At 42.0% G+C, this 15881-nt stretch overlaps 1 protein-coding gene across 1 annotated transcript in view; it reads left to right on the forward strand.

Moving 5' to 3' along the window:
• Window positions 1-15881, forward strand: part of MCF2 (MCF.2 cell line derived transforming sequence) — a 147673-nt gene that overhangs the window by 35691 nt on the left and 96101 nt on the right.

The following is a 15881-nucleotide window of genomic DNA, read 5'->3' on the forward strand; positions in this document are numbered from 1 at the left end:
CTTGAATGAGGTCTCTTGTGGTAGAGGGGCCAGGCAAGTCGTGGTGGAAAAGTTCCTAAGAGTAAAGTTTGAGATCCCAAGGAACCAGTTACCAGAGGCAGATTATACTGGGCCAGAGGTTGCTGGCATGAGTAGCAAACATGAGGTGAAGGCAAATGTAGGCCATGAGGTAGAAGCTGTGTTTGAGGCCAGGGAGTGAAAGATGGTAGAAAGGCATCAGTGGTATCCTAGAGGCAATAGGAAACACATGCCAAGGTCAGGTCAATCAGATCTCCAACAATTTGAGTTTGAGCAAAGATGATTCAGACTTAATTTGTCACACTGGAGAGGTGAGCACGTTGGGCACCTCCTAGTTCCTCTGAATGAACTTCAGCTGTGGACAGCTCCTGACAATGGCTGTTGATATTTCCTGCTTGAGAAAAAGGCACAATAAAAACTTTGAGGACAACGAGAACTTTTCAGTAGATTCATCTAGCCTGTGATCACTTTAAAAGGGATACTTGCCAATCATTGATATTATTTTACTTTTATTGATTTTTCTGTTTTTACATCATCAGCATTTCTATCTATGTCTCCTTTCCCAGTGAGTCATCCCTTGTAAACAGGATTTAAAGAGGGGGGAAAAGCAGAGCTATTTTTCTATTGCTGTTGTTCTTTTTTTCAACCAGTGCTGAGTAGTTTTTGATGCTTATGCTGTTGCTTTAAGGTATAATTTTAGGTCTGAAAGTGCTAGCCCCCACTTTGTTCCTACCTGTTTTCATTGTTTCCCCCAAGATTCTAGATGTTTAGTTCCTTCAAATTAGTTTTATTAGTATTTTGTCTAGCTCTATAAAGTACTCTTTTGGTAGTTTGATTAGTATAGCATTAATCTATAAATAAATTCAGGTGTTATTTTTACTATATTAGTCCAGCCAACTTAATGGACAGTTAGCTTTTAATCGGTCTTTCTTCCCTCCAATTATTGCAAACATTTGAAGAGTGTTTTGTAGTTGTATTTGCATAAGTCTTGGTTGATTGACTACTGGCTATTTCATGCACTTTGTAATTATTTTGAATGGGATTAACTTTTCTATGATTTCCTCCTATTAATTGCCTTAATTGGTTTCTTTGCTGATTGTCCAGAGGTTTTCCAAGCAAATCTTTATGTGTCTGTAAATAGGAATAATTTTTAGTTCCTCTTTGCCAGTGTTATGCCTTTTATTTCTTTCTTGTCTTATATGCTATATGTAACATTTCTACAACTATGTCAAATGATGTTGAGGAATATAGTTTCTTTACTCTTGTATAGGAAAAGTGTTAACTTTTGATCTAGGGCCATGCTTTTTATTTTATTTAAAAGTGGCCCATCTATGCCTATGCTTTTTAGAATTTGTTTTTAATCATAAACGAGTGTTGTTCTTAGCAAAGGCTTTTTTTTTTCCTGTGTCCATTGATATGATCATGTGGTTTGGGGTGTTTTTGGTTTTAATGATAAATCACAGTAGTTGTTTTCCTAATATTGAACCATCTTTGCATACCTGGTAAAAATCCAATTTGCTCCTACATTGGCATTATTTTAAGATGGTTTTTAGGCTAGAAAAGCCATGTGCTTTTTTTTCTGAGAGATTTCTGACATTTTGGAGATCATTCAGGATGAAATGTAGTCTTCCTAAATTAGACTTTATTTCTTATCTGGTTGCATGTGGTTAGATATTTGCATTATGGCTCTGGAGTATGTTTTTCTGCATGCTGATTTTAGACAGCTCATCTGAAAACCAGAGTACTGAATAGATCACATGGTTTAGTAAAAAGAATGCTGGACTTGGAACCTGGAGTCCTGAGTTCTAGTTCTAGCTGTGTCACTACTTTTCTGGATGGCAAGTTGTCATCCTTTTGGGTCTGAATTTCCTCCAGTATAAAAGGAGAGAGTTGGAGTAGATGCTGTCTGGAATTCTAACTTGTTATGAGTCTATGAATAGATTATATCGCAAAAGTGCTTCCAAGCAGGTTCTAGGATTAGAAAATATCTAATTGAGGGAAATGAAGAATGTAAAAAAGCTCCCATGGTGGTGGGCATGGAGCAACAGACTGGATGTTAAGAGGATGGAATGCTCATTCTGGCTCTGTTACTAACTGGCCAGGCCATCTTAGGAAGGCCTCTGTCTCCTCCCTAGATTTCAATTTCCTCATTTGCAAAAAGGGTAGAGGGCTAAATGACCTTTATGGTTCCTTAGGGCTCTGAAATTAGTTGTAGTCAAGGGGCAGGGACAAGACAGAGTTGATGCTTATATGGTAGTCAAAATTTTGCAAAATCCTCTACCTAGATTATCTTGGTTGAGCCTTACAGAAACTCTGTGAGGTAGGCATGCCAAGAATATTATTCCCATTTTGCAAATGGGCAGACTGAGGCTCAGAGAAGCCAAGTGATCTGCCCATGGTTTCAGAGTTAGTTAAGTATCAGAGGTGACATTTGAACCAATTTCTTAGTGACTCTAAGTCTAGCATTCTATCTACCACATCAAGTAGTGGGAGTCCCTGAGCCTGATGGACTTGATTTTCCCATTAAAACCAGAGGCATATTTATCTGCTGAGAGTATTGTTGGGATGGGGCAGGGAGCTCAAGGTTTGAAATGGCCATTGTGGGAAGTATATTAGAGGAGTAACCAAAAATGAAAACCAGAATTGTGAGTTAAGATCCAAGGTGCTGTTCACACTGCGACCAGGTCTGTGGTTTCTCTTTCTATTGGAGTTGGTTTTTTATCCTTTTCCTTTTCTTCCCTCAGTGGCACTTCATCCATTGATTTTGTATGTTCAGCGAAACCTTACAACATCCATTACCCAGAAGAGCCCTTCTCTCTGTTGCCATGGGATAGTTGGGGCATAATAGGTGCCTGAGGAAAGCATGCCTCCCTGCCTTCTAAGTGGCATTGCCTATCTTTTTTCCAGTTATTTTTTCTTTTCCTCTCTTCTTCCCATAGGAAAACCTCTGGGAGTTGAGGCATTCCCATTTGTAAGCAGTCCCTTCACCCTGATTCTGCAGTACAATGCCAAGCTTGAGTGACTCATGTTTCAACCCTCCTATTTCTTCTGTTATATTTGAACAGTAACCCAGGAAAGAGGATACATGTAAACAAGAAGGGAGTATCACGGGGAAAGGAGCCAATGAAATCACTACTCTCAAAGACTGTGACCTGTGTCGAAAAGATTTTTTAAAATGGCTCTGCTTCTCAGTATCACAAAGCTGAAAAAGCTTTTGATAAAACTCGTGAAATAGCAGGCAGGGAAGGACCATGCAGTTCATCCCCTTTCCCCAGGGCATGATGACATGCTTCTATCATCTAGCAGAAGTGTTCCTCTTACCACACAAAGCCAATTACTCATTCTGTTCAATAGAAGAGATGGAAAGAATGGCTTTTCTCTGACCCTCAGTCAGTGGCCTTTCACAAATTCAAGGAATGTAATTGTCTAACCCAAGCCTCATCTTCTCAAGGTTTAGGAACATAAAATCAAAGAAATAGAGCTAGAAGGGGGCTTAGAGGCCAGATAGTCAAACCTTTTTATTTAACAGAGGGGGAAACTGAGGCTCAGAGAAGGAAAGTGACTTGCCTAATGTCACACTTAGGATCATAGATATAAAGGTAGAAGGGTACTCAGAGCCCATATATTTCAGGGGTTCTTAACCTTTTGTGTGTGTCTTGGAACCTCAACTCAGTTTTTAAATGCATAAAACAAAATGCATAGGATTAGAAAGCAAATCAGCTATAATGAAATACAGTTATCAAAATATTTAAATAACAAGTTCCTGGACCCTAGGATTAGAACCCTTGATCCAGGCCATCCCTTTCATTTTATGGAGGTAGAAATTGAGCCCCAGAAAGGGAAAGGAAGTCTTATCAGAGATCACATATATAGTAAGCAACACGGCTGGGAATCCAACCTAGGGCCTCTGGCTCCAAGTGCTTCCTTATTAAGCACCTAGTAAATGCTGGGCACTGGGAACGTGTTAGGGATAAAAGTACAAAGAATGGGATAATCCTTACAAGTAGTTTATATTCCAAATGGGGTAGACAATAAATAGATTTATAAGTATATACAAAAGAAATATAAAATGAGTACATCTAAATATGTATATTTAAATACAAGCATGCTTGTTCTGCCTTCCACAAATACTTAACCCAGTCTCTTCTCAACTATGCAATCTCCCACTTGTCAACAGGAATCAATGATTTCTTTTCTGGGCCACTAGGGGGTGCTGCAGTGAATGGAGCCCTAGACCTGGAATCAGAAAGTTGTTGAATCATTTGGGGTTTTCTTGGCAAACATACTGAAGTCCTAGAGTACAGGTCTGATTATGTCACTCTCCTGCTCAGTAAACTCTAGTGGCTCTCTAGTACCTCTAGGATCAAATATTATTTTCTCCTTATTTCTTTTGTTCTTAAATTCTATTTTTTGTGCAAGTTTTACAATGGACCTAATTATTAGTATAGGAGTAGTTGTTGTTGTTCAGACTCTTCATGACCCCATTTCGAGGTTTTCTTGGCAAAGATACTGGAGTAGTTTGCCATTCCCTTCTCCAGCCCATTTTACAGATGAGGATACTGAGGAAAACAGTAAACTGCCTTGCCCAGGGTTGCATAGCTAGTAAGTATTTGAGGCCAGATTTCAACTCAGGAAGAGGAGTCTTCCTGACTCTAGGCCCAGCCTTCTATCCGCTGAGCCACCTAGCTGCTCTGGTGCCAGGAAGACTTGAGTTCAAATTCTGCCTCAGACACTTGCTAGCTGTGTAATCAAGTTATTTAACCTTTCTTTGCTTCACTTTCCTCATTGTAAAATGAGCCTAATAATAGCACCTATCTCCCAGAGTTATTGTGAAGTTAAGAAAGATACTTGTTTTGTTTTTGCTTTTTGGTGAGGCAATTGGGGTTAAGTGACTTGCCCAGGGTCACACAGCTAGTAAGTGTCAAGTTTCTGAGGCTGGATTTGAACTCAGGTCCTCCTAACTCCAAGGCTGGAGCTCTATCTACTGTGCTATCTAGCTGCCCCCCAAATATTTACTGTTTTCTTTTTTGGTGAGGCAATTGGGGTTAAGTGACTTGCCCAGAGTCACACAAATAGTGAGTGTTATGTATCTGAGACCAGATTTGAACTCAGATCTTCCTAACTCCAGGGCCAATGCTCTATCTACTGCACCACCTAGCTGCCCTAGAAAAGATATTTGCAAAGCACTTTGTAAACCTTAAAAGCGCTGAACAAATGCTAGCTATCATCCTCATCCTCATCCTCATCATCATTATTAATTAATTTCCTCCTTTGCTTTTAGAACAAGGGTTCTTAACCTGGGGTCCATGACTCCCCAAGGGACTTGAACAGGAAAAATTTATGTCATTATTTTCACTAACCTCTAACTGAAAGTTAGTATTTCATTAAACTATGAATGAAATGCACCAACTGCCAACAGTGCCCATGGCACAGAAAAAGGTTAAGTGCCCTTGGGCTCAATTCAGAAAGGTTTTCATATAGTCTCTATGCTCTGTTCTTGTACTTGATTCCTGCCTGCTGCCTTCCAGGAGCAAATATTTACACCTCAGCCTAGCATCATGTTTGCTGCTTTCTCTGACCCCAGCAAGCCTACAGAGAGCCCTGTGGAACCACTGATGTTGTGACTCTGCTCTTCTGTATCTGGAAATATTCTTTCATTTAGTAAGAATTTATTAAGCACCTACTGTGTGGCCCATGTGGTACTAGCTGCTAGAGATAAAATGACACAAACACAGCAGCTCCTTGTCCTCAAAAGGCTTATATTGTACTCGAGGGAAATTTTATATATAGAAATACACACATGCATATATCTACATGTAAGTATATATCTGTGTGTGTGTGTATATATATATATATGTATATATGTATCAATAAATATATTAGGTACAAATATATATAAGAATTTGGCAGAGGAAGGCAGAATTGGGGGTACCAGGCAAGGCCTTGTGTAGGAGATGACACTCAAAGGAAGCTGGAGATTTTAAGAGGTGGAAATGAGGAGGGAATACCTTCCAGTCATAGGAAACAGCTTGTGCAAAGGTATGGTGAGGAGAGATGAATTGTCATGTAGAGGGAAGTATACGAGAAATAGTAAATAGGACATTTTCATTGACACATGGTATGTGAGGGAAAGTAATGGGGGAAAAGCCTGGAAAGGGATGTTGGATTGAGACTGTGAAAAACTTTGAATGCCAAGCTAAGGAATTTGTTTTTTTGTCCTAAAAGCAGTGGCAAGCCCCTGGAGCTTCCTAAGTAAGCAATTACCAGTGATAAATGACTAGGAAGTATAAGGCAGTGTGTGTATAAAAAGTTTGTTCTGGGCCACTATCCCAGAGCTAGGCTGTGACATCTCTCTGTCTGTCTGTCTGTCTGTCTGTCTTTCTCTCCTGTCTCTTTTTCTTTCTCTGTGTCTCTGTGTCTATTTCTCTCTGTCTCTTTCTCTTTCTGTTTCTCTGTCTCTTTCTATATCTCTCTATCTCTTTCTGTCTGTCTCTGGCTCTCTCTCTCTCTTTGTCTTTCTCTGTGTCTCTCTCTCTGTATCTCTCTCTGTCTCTGTCTGTATCTCTTTCTCTGTCTTTTTCTGTCTTTCTCTGTTTTTGTATCTGTCTCTGTTTCTCTCTTTTTCTTTCTCTTTTTTTCTCTCTCTGTCTCCCTCTTTTTCTCTGTCTCTGTCTGTCTCTCTTTTTCTCTCTCTATCTGTCTCTCTCTCTGTCCATCTCTCTTTCTTTGTGTCTCTCTCTATGTGTTTCTCTTTCTCTTTCTCTCTCTCTGTCTCTGTCTTTCTGTGTCTCTATTTTTCTCTGTCTCTCTATGCCTTTCTCTCTTTTTCTTTCTCTGTCTCTTTCTCTCTGTCTCTCTGTTTTTCTCTATGTCTCTCTCTTTTTCTCTCTGGCTCTGTTTCTCTCTCTGTCTCTCTTTGTCTCTGTCTCTCTCTTTCTCTGGCTCTCTGTGTCTCTGTGTCTCTGTCTCTCTTTCTCTGTCTTTGTCTCTGTCTCTTTCTGTCTCTTTTTCTCTCTGTATCTGTGTCTCTCTTGGTTCTAGGGGGAATTTTCTTCTTTATTGCTATCAGCTACAGTACCCACTAGTTGTGTTCCCCCACTTTTAGCCATTGAGGCGACTAGAACCCCAGTTCTGTTTAACCAATTGATGTCTATTAGCTTTTACCAAGGGATATTTATTTCGACTTAGCAAGATTTACTTTGCTATAGCAAGAACAAAAGTGCAGCACAAATATTTTCCCTCAACATCTTGAGGGAGGCCTACTAAAGCCTGCTGTAGGTGCTTCCATTTCTGATTCTGCGAGTGCAGCCAATCAAAGAGGCTACCATTCACCAAGTGGTTAGCAGTCCTCTACAGTTACAGAATGTATAGCTATACATGCTCCCAGATCACTCCCAAGCATTTCTGTTACCCATCATCACAACTCTTCTGGAAGCAGGCTTTCTAGCCTCTTCCAGGATGGGCATAGCATCAGAGGTGTTCTGTGTATGTGCCAATTCCTTGTTACATGTGCTTATGACTTTTGGGGAGAGAGGAGGAAGTCTGGTCTTATGACTTTATCTGTGTAGTGAACTCCTGGCATGGAGACTCCCTCCACTGATGCAGGTTAGCCGCTTGCCTATAATTTACAGTCTTAGAGAATTGCCTTAGGGCATTGAGAAGTGCCTGTGACTTGCTTATAGTCAGCCCATTATATGTGAGAGTTAGGATCTGAACTGAGGTCTCCTGACTGTTTCCGCTTTCCCACACTGCCTCCCTAGGCACTATTCATTATTGAAAGGTATTTTAGAGATGATCTAGTCACAGAATCTAGTCTAACCCCCTCATTTTACAGAGTAGGAAACTGAGGCCTAGAGAGGAGAGATGACTTGCCCATGGTCACACATGCCATCGTATGTCTAGAGCTGGAAGGGGCCTCAATCCAAAGCCAGCAGATTCTTCTCACACACTACCATAGTGTGTGGTCATGGCCTCCAACTGTCTCCTTTCTCATGCGATAAGGCCTGATCAAAGGCTGCCGCCACAGCAGGGATTGCCCCTGTGGAAGTGCCCATTACTTCTCTTGTTAACCAGGCCAAGGCTGCCATAACTGTTTCTCAATCCGAGTGAACAAGGGACTGGCACTTGTGAGCTTGGCACTGTCCCACATCCTGTGCACCTTAGCCTCATTTACACATTCATCAGGCCATCTTGTGAAATCTTCCTCAGATGCTTTGGCATGGCCTGGAGGTGGCCTTGGGCTCTCAAAGGCTATGAAAGCAAAGCACAAGGTCCCAGCATCCTGCAAAGGCTTTGAATCCCAGCTCAGTGATGGACAATGTACATATCATCCAAAGACCTGCCTTGCTAAGGTCAGAGTAACCCATCATCAGAGGGTTGGCCACTTTGGATCATGAAAACTCCTGCTGAGGCCAAGAAGGCTTGGTGTCTCTTTAAGTCAGGGTTCTTAAGCTGGGGTCCTTGAAGAAATTTTAGAGGGTCCATGCATGTGGATAAAAATTCTTTCTTTGCTTTTATTAACCTTTATTTTCTTTTGTAATCCTCTAATTTTATTTTATGCACTTAATTTTTTTTTTGAAAAGGGCTCAATGTTTTTTTCTTCTCATTTTTCTGAGAAGGACTTTACCATCCACAGGCTTAGACTGACTGCCAAAGGTGACAGAAAAGGGTTACAAAGCTCTGCTGTAAGTGGGGAGGGAGGCCTGACTGGGGAATCATCCAATAATGTTGAAATGCTCGCCAGACTGTGTTTTTGAGGGTGTTGAAGGAGGGGAGGATACTGATGGTGTGGAAATAATCTCAGACTTTATTAATACCACAAAGAAGGTGACTGGGACTATAGTAATTCCTTATCTCTATAAAATTTTGATAAGAATCACCTATAAATGTTGATAGCATTTTTGATGATGGTTTTAGTAAGTAATGTAATATAAAAGCTTTTTACTAAATGTTTACTGTGTACTGGGGACTGTGGATACAAACAGAATAGCAAAACTGTCCCTGCTCTCAAATAACTCACATTCTAATGGAAGAGATAGCATGTGTCAAAGAGTCGAGTTGTAGAGTGGGTGGAAAGGCTCTGAGGGTGTAGATGCAGGCAGGGCTGATGGCCAGGTCTTTGGGTTGCCCTGTGGGGAAGGAGAGCTCTTTCTGGGATCTTGGTTGGAAGGGGTTTGGGTGGGGCCATTGGGGAAGGGACCTCAAGGTGGTTCCAAGTGCCAGGTTCCATGATGGTCTCTGGGAAGTATGACTTGAGCTGGAGTAATTTGGGAGCTGGGAGGTAGTAGAGAACATGCAACATTTTCAAGTGTTATTCCACAATAAGTAGAACCTTGACTATTATACAGGTGATATGGAGAATTCTAGATGCTGCTGTCCTCATTGTTCATTGACTATAAAACAGCATTTGGGTCAGCAGAGCAGAATGCCTCCTTAAAGACTCTCCCCCAATAAGATGTCTCCCATGCATATGTCAAAATTATGGAACTACAAAGCATGAGAGTTTAGATTTTGACAGTAGTAAGTAGAATACTCCTTGTTCAGTTACCACCCCATTTCCAAACGATGCTATGTGTCCCATCTCAGCACTAGGTGGTTGAAGGTCAAGGGTTCTTAGCCAGATGCTGTAGGGGGAACAGAAGGGAATTAATATTTATCTAGCACTTATTATGTGCCAGGCACTGTGCTAAGTACTTTTTATTTGATCCTCACAGTGACCTTGGGAGGTAGGTGCTATTATTATCCCCATTTTGAAGTTGAGGAAACTGAGTGAAATACAGGTTAAGTGACTTGCCCAGTATCACACAACTAATTTGAGGTTGATTTGAACTCAGAACTTCCTGACTCCAGGATGGTTCATTGGATGAGAAGAGGATCCAGACATCAGACCTGAGAAAAGAGATGAAAAGTAGTGGTCAGAAGCGCTGAGCCAGTCAGAACTGAGAAAGTCAGAGAGAGACATCTCCCCAAAGGGTCAGCCAGATTGGGAGCTGGGAAATGCCAATGTCCAATGAGAATAGAAGAGTAAGATCCTAGAATCACAATTCTAGGGCTAGAAAGAACCTGAGAGGTCATCAGGGCCAACCCCCTCATTTTACAGATGAGAAGATTGAGCCTCAAAGAAATTTGGGGAGCTGCCCAGGGTCATACTGCTATTAAGTGTCTAAAGAGGAATTTGCACCAAGTTCCAAGTGCTCCTTTTGGCCAAATGTTTAATGCTCTGTCCACTATACCAAGTGTCATAATGCCATAGCCTTAGAGCTGGAGTAGAACCAACAGGTCATTTAGTCCTACCTCATTTCACAGAGAAACTAAGGTCAAGTGACTTACTCAAGGTCACATAGTAGACACTGGCAAGGCCATGATTCCAACAACTACTTCCCCAAGTCTAAATCCAATAGTTTTAAGGTTTGCAAAGCACCTTAAAACACTATCTCATTTGAACTTCACAACAGCCCTGGGAAAGAAATGGTGAAAGTTTTTGCAGGATTCAGAAGGGATTAAGTGACTTTCCCAGGGTCACACAGCTAATAAATTCCAGAGGTGAAATTTGAACTCAGGTCGTCCTGAGAGCTGTAGCCACTGTGCCATTCTTTCTGTCTCAGAAACAGTCCTGGGAAGATACAAAAAGCTGAAGACAAAGATGAAGGGTCAGAGAAAGCCAGAGAAGCATTAGATGAGGTATAGAAACTCTGGACTGGTAGAGGAGTGACAGTTTGCTTTCTTCAGTATTTGTTCCAGAGGAGTATCCTAATACTAATGGAGCATTGGAAATATCCTCTTCTTTCCTTTAAGGGGTCACGTCTATCAGAAGTGAGAACCTGAAAAGAAGGAACATAAAAAGAAATACAGGAAATGAAATTTGCATTTCATTTAAATAGGTACTTTTTTCTCCATCCTGAGGTTTGTCTGATTCCTCTTCGATGGTTCTGTCCTTATTAAGTATTAAATCCTGCAGTTCATGAGCCAGCTCAGATTGGTAGTGAAAACATTTCCCTAGTGACCTCCCTTGAACCATGATGGTATGCAATAAATATTGGCTATAGTGTTCCTGTCCCCTGGGAATGCATTTTAGAAGCAGCCTGGAAAGATGATTGAATTTTTGTGAGGTCAGGAGAGATGAGTCTACATCCTTCCTCTTAATACTTCTTGTGTGACCATGTAGAAGTGATTTCACCTTTCTAAGCCTCAGTAGCCTCATCTGTAAATTGGGGAGGAAAATTTCTGGAAAATATCTCCTGGGGTTGTGTGAAGGTAGGAAGAGATGATAGGGTCATAGGTTTAGAGTTGGAAGGGGCCTCAGAGGCCATGAAGCCCAATTCCTTGGTTTAGCAATCATTTATATAAAGTACATTTATAAATCCTAAAGCACAACATAGGGCAGCTGGGGGCACTGCAATGGATAGAGTGCTGGCCCTGGGGTCAGGAGGACCTGAGCTCAAATGTGGCCTCAGACACGTACTAGCTATGTGATCTTGGTCGTCACTTAACCCTATTTGCCTCAATTTCTTCATCTGTAAAATGAGCTGGAGAAGGAAATGGCAAACCACCCCAGTATCTTTGCCAAGAAAATCCCAAACGGAGTCACAGAGAGTCAGACGTGAATGAAATGACTCAACAACAAAGGTACAGTATGGGTGCCAGCTGATGTACATAGGGATCAGACCATGTGATTCGTTTGGTCTTAATTCAGAGTTTCTGAAAATAATACTGCCAAAAGAGCTTAGGAAAGTTCGTCGCTGTTCTGGTCACCTTCCTCAGGAAGCTTTCTGACTTGGACACTGGTATTTTTTCCCCGTGAAACTATAGATGTGGAACAGTGTTGTTATTGTTCAGGTGTTTCAGTTGTGTCTGACTCTCTGTGACCCCATGTGGAGTTTTCTTGGTAGAAATACTGGAGCAATTTGCCATTACCTTTTCCAGCTCATTTTACAAATCAGGAAACTGAGGCAAATGGGGTGAAGTGACTTTCCTGGGGTCACACAGCTAGTAAGCATCTGAGGCCAGATTTGAACTCAGGAAGAGGAGTCTCTTTATCCACTGCAGTACCATCTAGGTGTCCCACATATGGGGCACAGCATGGTACAATGGAATTCAGATTTCTGAATTTTTAGCCAGAGGACCTTTGTTCAAATCCCAGAGCTGCCATTTATTGCCTATATGACCTTGGGAAAGTCACTTAACTTCTCTTGTCCTCAGTTTCCTTATCTGTATGATGAGTGTTAGACTACAATAATCTCTAAGGTCCCTTTTGGCTCTAAACCTATAAATGATTTAGCTATCAAAATGATGCATGTGAGACTATTCCCAATATGAATGCATACTTCATTTCCTCTGCTTGCTCACATTCCCCGCACTGTCTCATCAGTGAGGTATATCAGACACCTGAGACTAGCATATATGTGTTCCACTTACTTCTAAGACTTTTAGAGGCAACTTGACATAGTACCTAGAATGTGATCCTATCAGGCTTTGGGCCTCCTAATTACCTCGTGTGCTTGATAATGTAAGTACCCATTTTACAGATGAGTAAAAATAAGTCAGAGGTGAAGTTGACCTGCTTGAGGTTACACAGAACGTGAGTGGCAGAGATGATCTTAGAATCTAGGTGTATCGATACAAGAGCCAGTGTTCTTTCCAACACCCCTTACTGCCTCTCATATACCCCAGCACTATTATCTATCTATTGGTAAGTCTCTTTGTCATGACTTTCTTTTTGACTTTCAGAGGGGCATGGCACATGGCTCATTGAGTTATTCAGTAACTTAGTTTCAAGAGCCTTCAGGATGCAGGTAGGACTAACCTCTCCATACTGTCTTGATAATTACAAATCTGCCATGTATAACAAAGGACTGCCAGCTCGTGGGTAGATACGCCCATGGATTAAAGCAGGTGGTGGATTTGGAGTGCTTGTGTGCAGATCATTGAAAAATTAAATTAAGTTAAGGCCTCTTAATAGAGTTTTAAAACTTGGTGATTGGCAGTCTTAGTATCAGAGAAACTATATAGCATAGAAAGGGTGATTATACCCAGATGTTTGAGTTAAAAAGAACTGGCTTTAAGTGTGTGTGCCTAGTATTTTATCAGTGGATGGGAGCAGGTTCTGAGTTCCCTTGGATTTTTTTGTGTGTGTGTGGGAGGCAGGGGAAGGAACACAGAAAAGAGGGCATTTTCTGGTGGATGAGAAGGGTAGGGCAGGACATAGTAATATAACTACTATCACTGGAGCTTGGGGCAAGTACCACAATGTATACTGAGTTTAAAATAGTAGGAAAAGTCTTGAGCAGGGAAAGACCCTGAAATAGAGACCCAAGGACTAAGAATGTTACTGGGGAGGCCTTTATAGGGGGACGGAGCAGGGACAGGCTGAGCTGTGAAGGAGCATAGCCACCTAGGAGTGGAAGCTTATCATCTGTCTTAACTAAAACTAGGGTACTAGTTCTACTTACTGAAAGAGTACAAGTTTTGCCATCATCCTTTGAATTTTGACATCTTGGACTGAACTCGTGTTGCCATGCCTTAGTTATGGCACTGGTCTCAGAAGTTAGGTTTCTATGGGTATCTGCCTTCTCCAGTAGAGGCAGTAGTGGGGCTGGGCTGCGAGATCAAAGGTTGTGGGGCTGATATGAGGAGGTTGGTACTTGGGGTCAAAGTCTCTACCTTCCCTGGCTGAGGATAAGGCCAGGAAGTCCTCAGGTTTTTTTTTTTTTAAAGGCAATTGTGGTTAAGTTACTTGCCCAGGGTCACACAGCTAGTGTCAGGTGTTTGGTCTGAGTTCAGATTTGAACTCAGGTCCTCCTGACTTCAGGGCCAGTGCTGTATGCACTGCGCCACCTAGCTGCCCCCACTATAACATTTCTTACAAATGGCCATCCGGACTTTGCTTGAAGACACCCAGTAAGGGTGAATCCACCACCTCTTGTAGTAGCTCCTTCCGTTTTGGGGACAGCTCTGAACATTATCATATCTTTTCTGGACAATCAGACTGTTTGCCTCTTGGAAGCTTCTGCCCTTTACTCCTACTTCTTCTGCCTCTTGGGACCAGACGGAACAAATCCAATCCCCTGTCCACGTGACAAGCTTGCAGACATACTTGCATACTTGTAGACAGTTCTCATGATCCGCTTGAGTCCTTTCTTCTCCAGTCTAAACATGTCTAGTTCATTCAACTGATCAGTCCCCCCAACTGTGGGTTGTTCCCTACAACTCTGTCCTGGGCCTTTTTCTCATCTCTCACCAGACTTTCACTTGGGAATATCCAATGGGTTTAATTATCTTCTCTCTGCAGAGAACTCCTAGACCTATCTGGCCAGCTCTGATCTCTCCCTAGAGCTTCAATTCTGTCTTACCAACTGCCTTTTGGACATTTTAAATGGGAAGTCACAGAGACAGTGAAAGCACAGCATGTCCAAAACAGAACTCATCTTTTTTTTCAAACCCCCTCCTCTACTGAACTTCCCCATTTCCCTTGAGGGCTCGACTATCCTCCCAGTCACCCAGGTTCTTCGATGTTGTTTTTTGACTCCTCACCTTCTTATCAATTCATATTTAATCACTTGCTGAAGATGTATTGCTGTTCCTACCAGTTGGACTTTTTTTCTCCATTCACATTGCTGCTATGTTAGTTCAGGCCCTTGTCATCTCTCACGTGGTCTGTGGCAACAGCCTCCTAACTGCTGCTCCTGCCTCAAGTCTCTCCCTACTCCAGTCTATCCTATACATTGTTGCCAAAGTGATTTTTATCAGTGCAGATCTGCCCATGTCCCTCTCCTACTCACTGAAGCCCAGTGGTTCTTCCTTGCCTCTAAGATCAAAGATAGTCTTCCCTTCGTGTTTTAAATCTCAGTCACAATGTGGCCTCGATCTATCTTTCTAGTCTCATTATACATTCCTTTCCTTCCTGTACTCTGTTATCTAGCTGAGCTGGGCTTCTCTCTCTGTTGTTCCCACGTGGCAATCCTCCCCTCTCAGTATCTTTGCCCTCATCATTTCCCATGCCTGGAATGCACTCACTCTTCACCTCCTCTGCCTCGCAGAATCTTTCTTTTCCTTTAAAATGTATCACCTTCTATGTGAAGCCTTTCCTGATCCCCTCCTATCTACTAGTGTCCTCCCTCTCCAGCTGTGTTGTTTTTAACTTCCCAGCATCTATTTATCTCTAGAGCTATGCACATGCACATGTTTTCTCCCCTGAACAAATGCTAGCTTGAGAATAGGGATTGCTTTGCTCTTTGTCTTTGTATTTCTAGCATCTAGCACAATACTGGGCACATGGGAGGGAGTAAATAAATATTTGTGATTGATAACTGGGTTCTCTTCTTGCTGCTTCTTATTTTTTCTGGGATGAGGAGGGATTTGGGTGTCGTTTTGGGTTTGGTGCAAGAATTTGGAGAAGACCTGACTCTTCTGGCATTGCTAGAAGTCCACTTTCTGGTGCCTGGAGGACCTCTTTGCTATAGTCCTTAGAGTACGCTATGGAAGTGTGAGAGTGTTGATGAGTTTTACCAGGAATTCTAGGTTTGAACAGAAGAAGAGAGAGTCCTCATTCTAAGCTACTTGTATAATTTTGACTTTCATTTCTCTGTGGTTTTAAAGTGCTTTTCTCCTGGTCACCCTGAGAGCTAGGGACCCTAAGAGTTTCTGTCCTCGTTTGCCATAGGAGGAAATGGCAGCTCAGAGAAGGAAAGGGGTTCCACTGAATCTGACACCCACACTTTACAGAGGAGGAAACTGAGGAACACAGAAATTATGTTACTTGCCCAGGGTCACACAGCTAAGAAGTGTCTGAGGCCAGACAGTTCAGCGTGCCTCCTCTCCTGATGACCAGTTCAGTGCCCGCTCCACTGGAGACTGAGTCAGATGTG

Source organism: Phascolarctos cinereus, unplaced genomic scaffold, assembly GCF_003287225.1.
Source record: "Phascolarctos cinereus isolate Bilbo 61053 unplaced genomic scaffold, phaCin_HiC Scaffold_8;HRSCAF=390, whole genome shotgun sequence".
Classification (NCBI taxonomy): Eukaryota; Metazoa; Chordata; class Mammalia; order Diprotodontia; family Phascolarctidae; genus Phascolarctos; species Phascolarctos cinereus.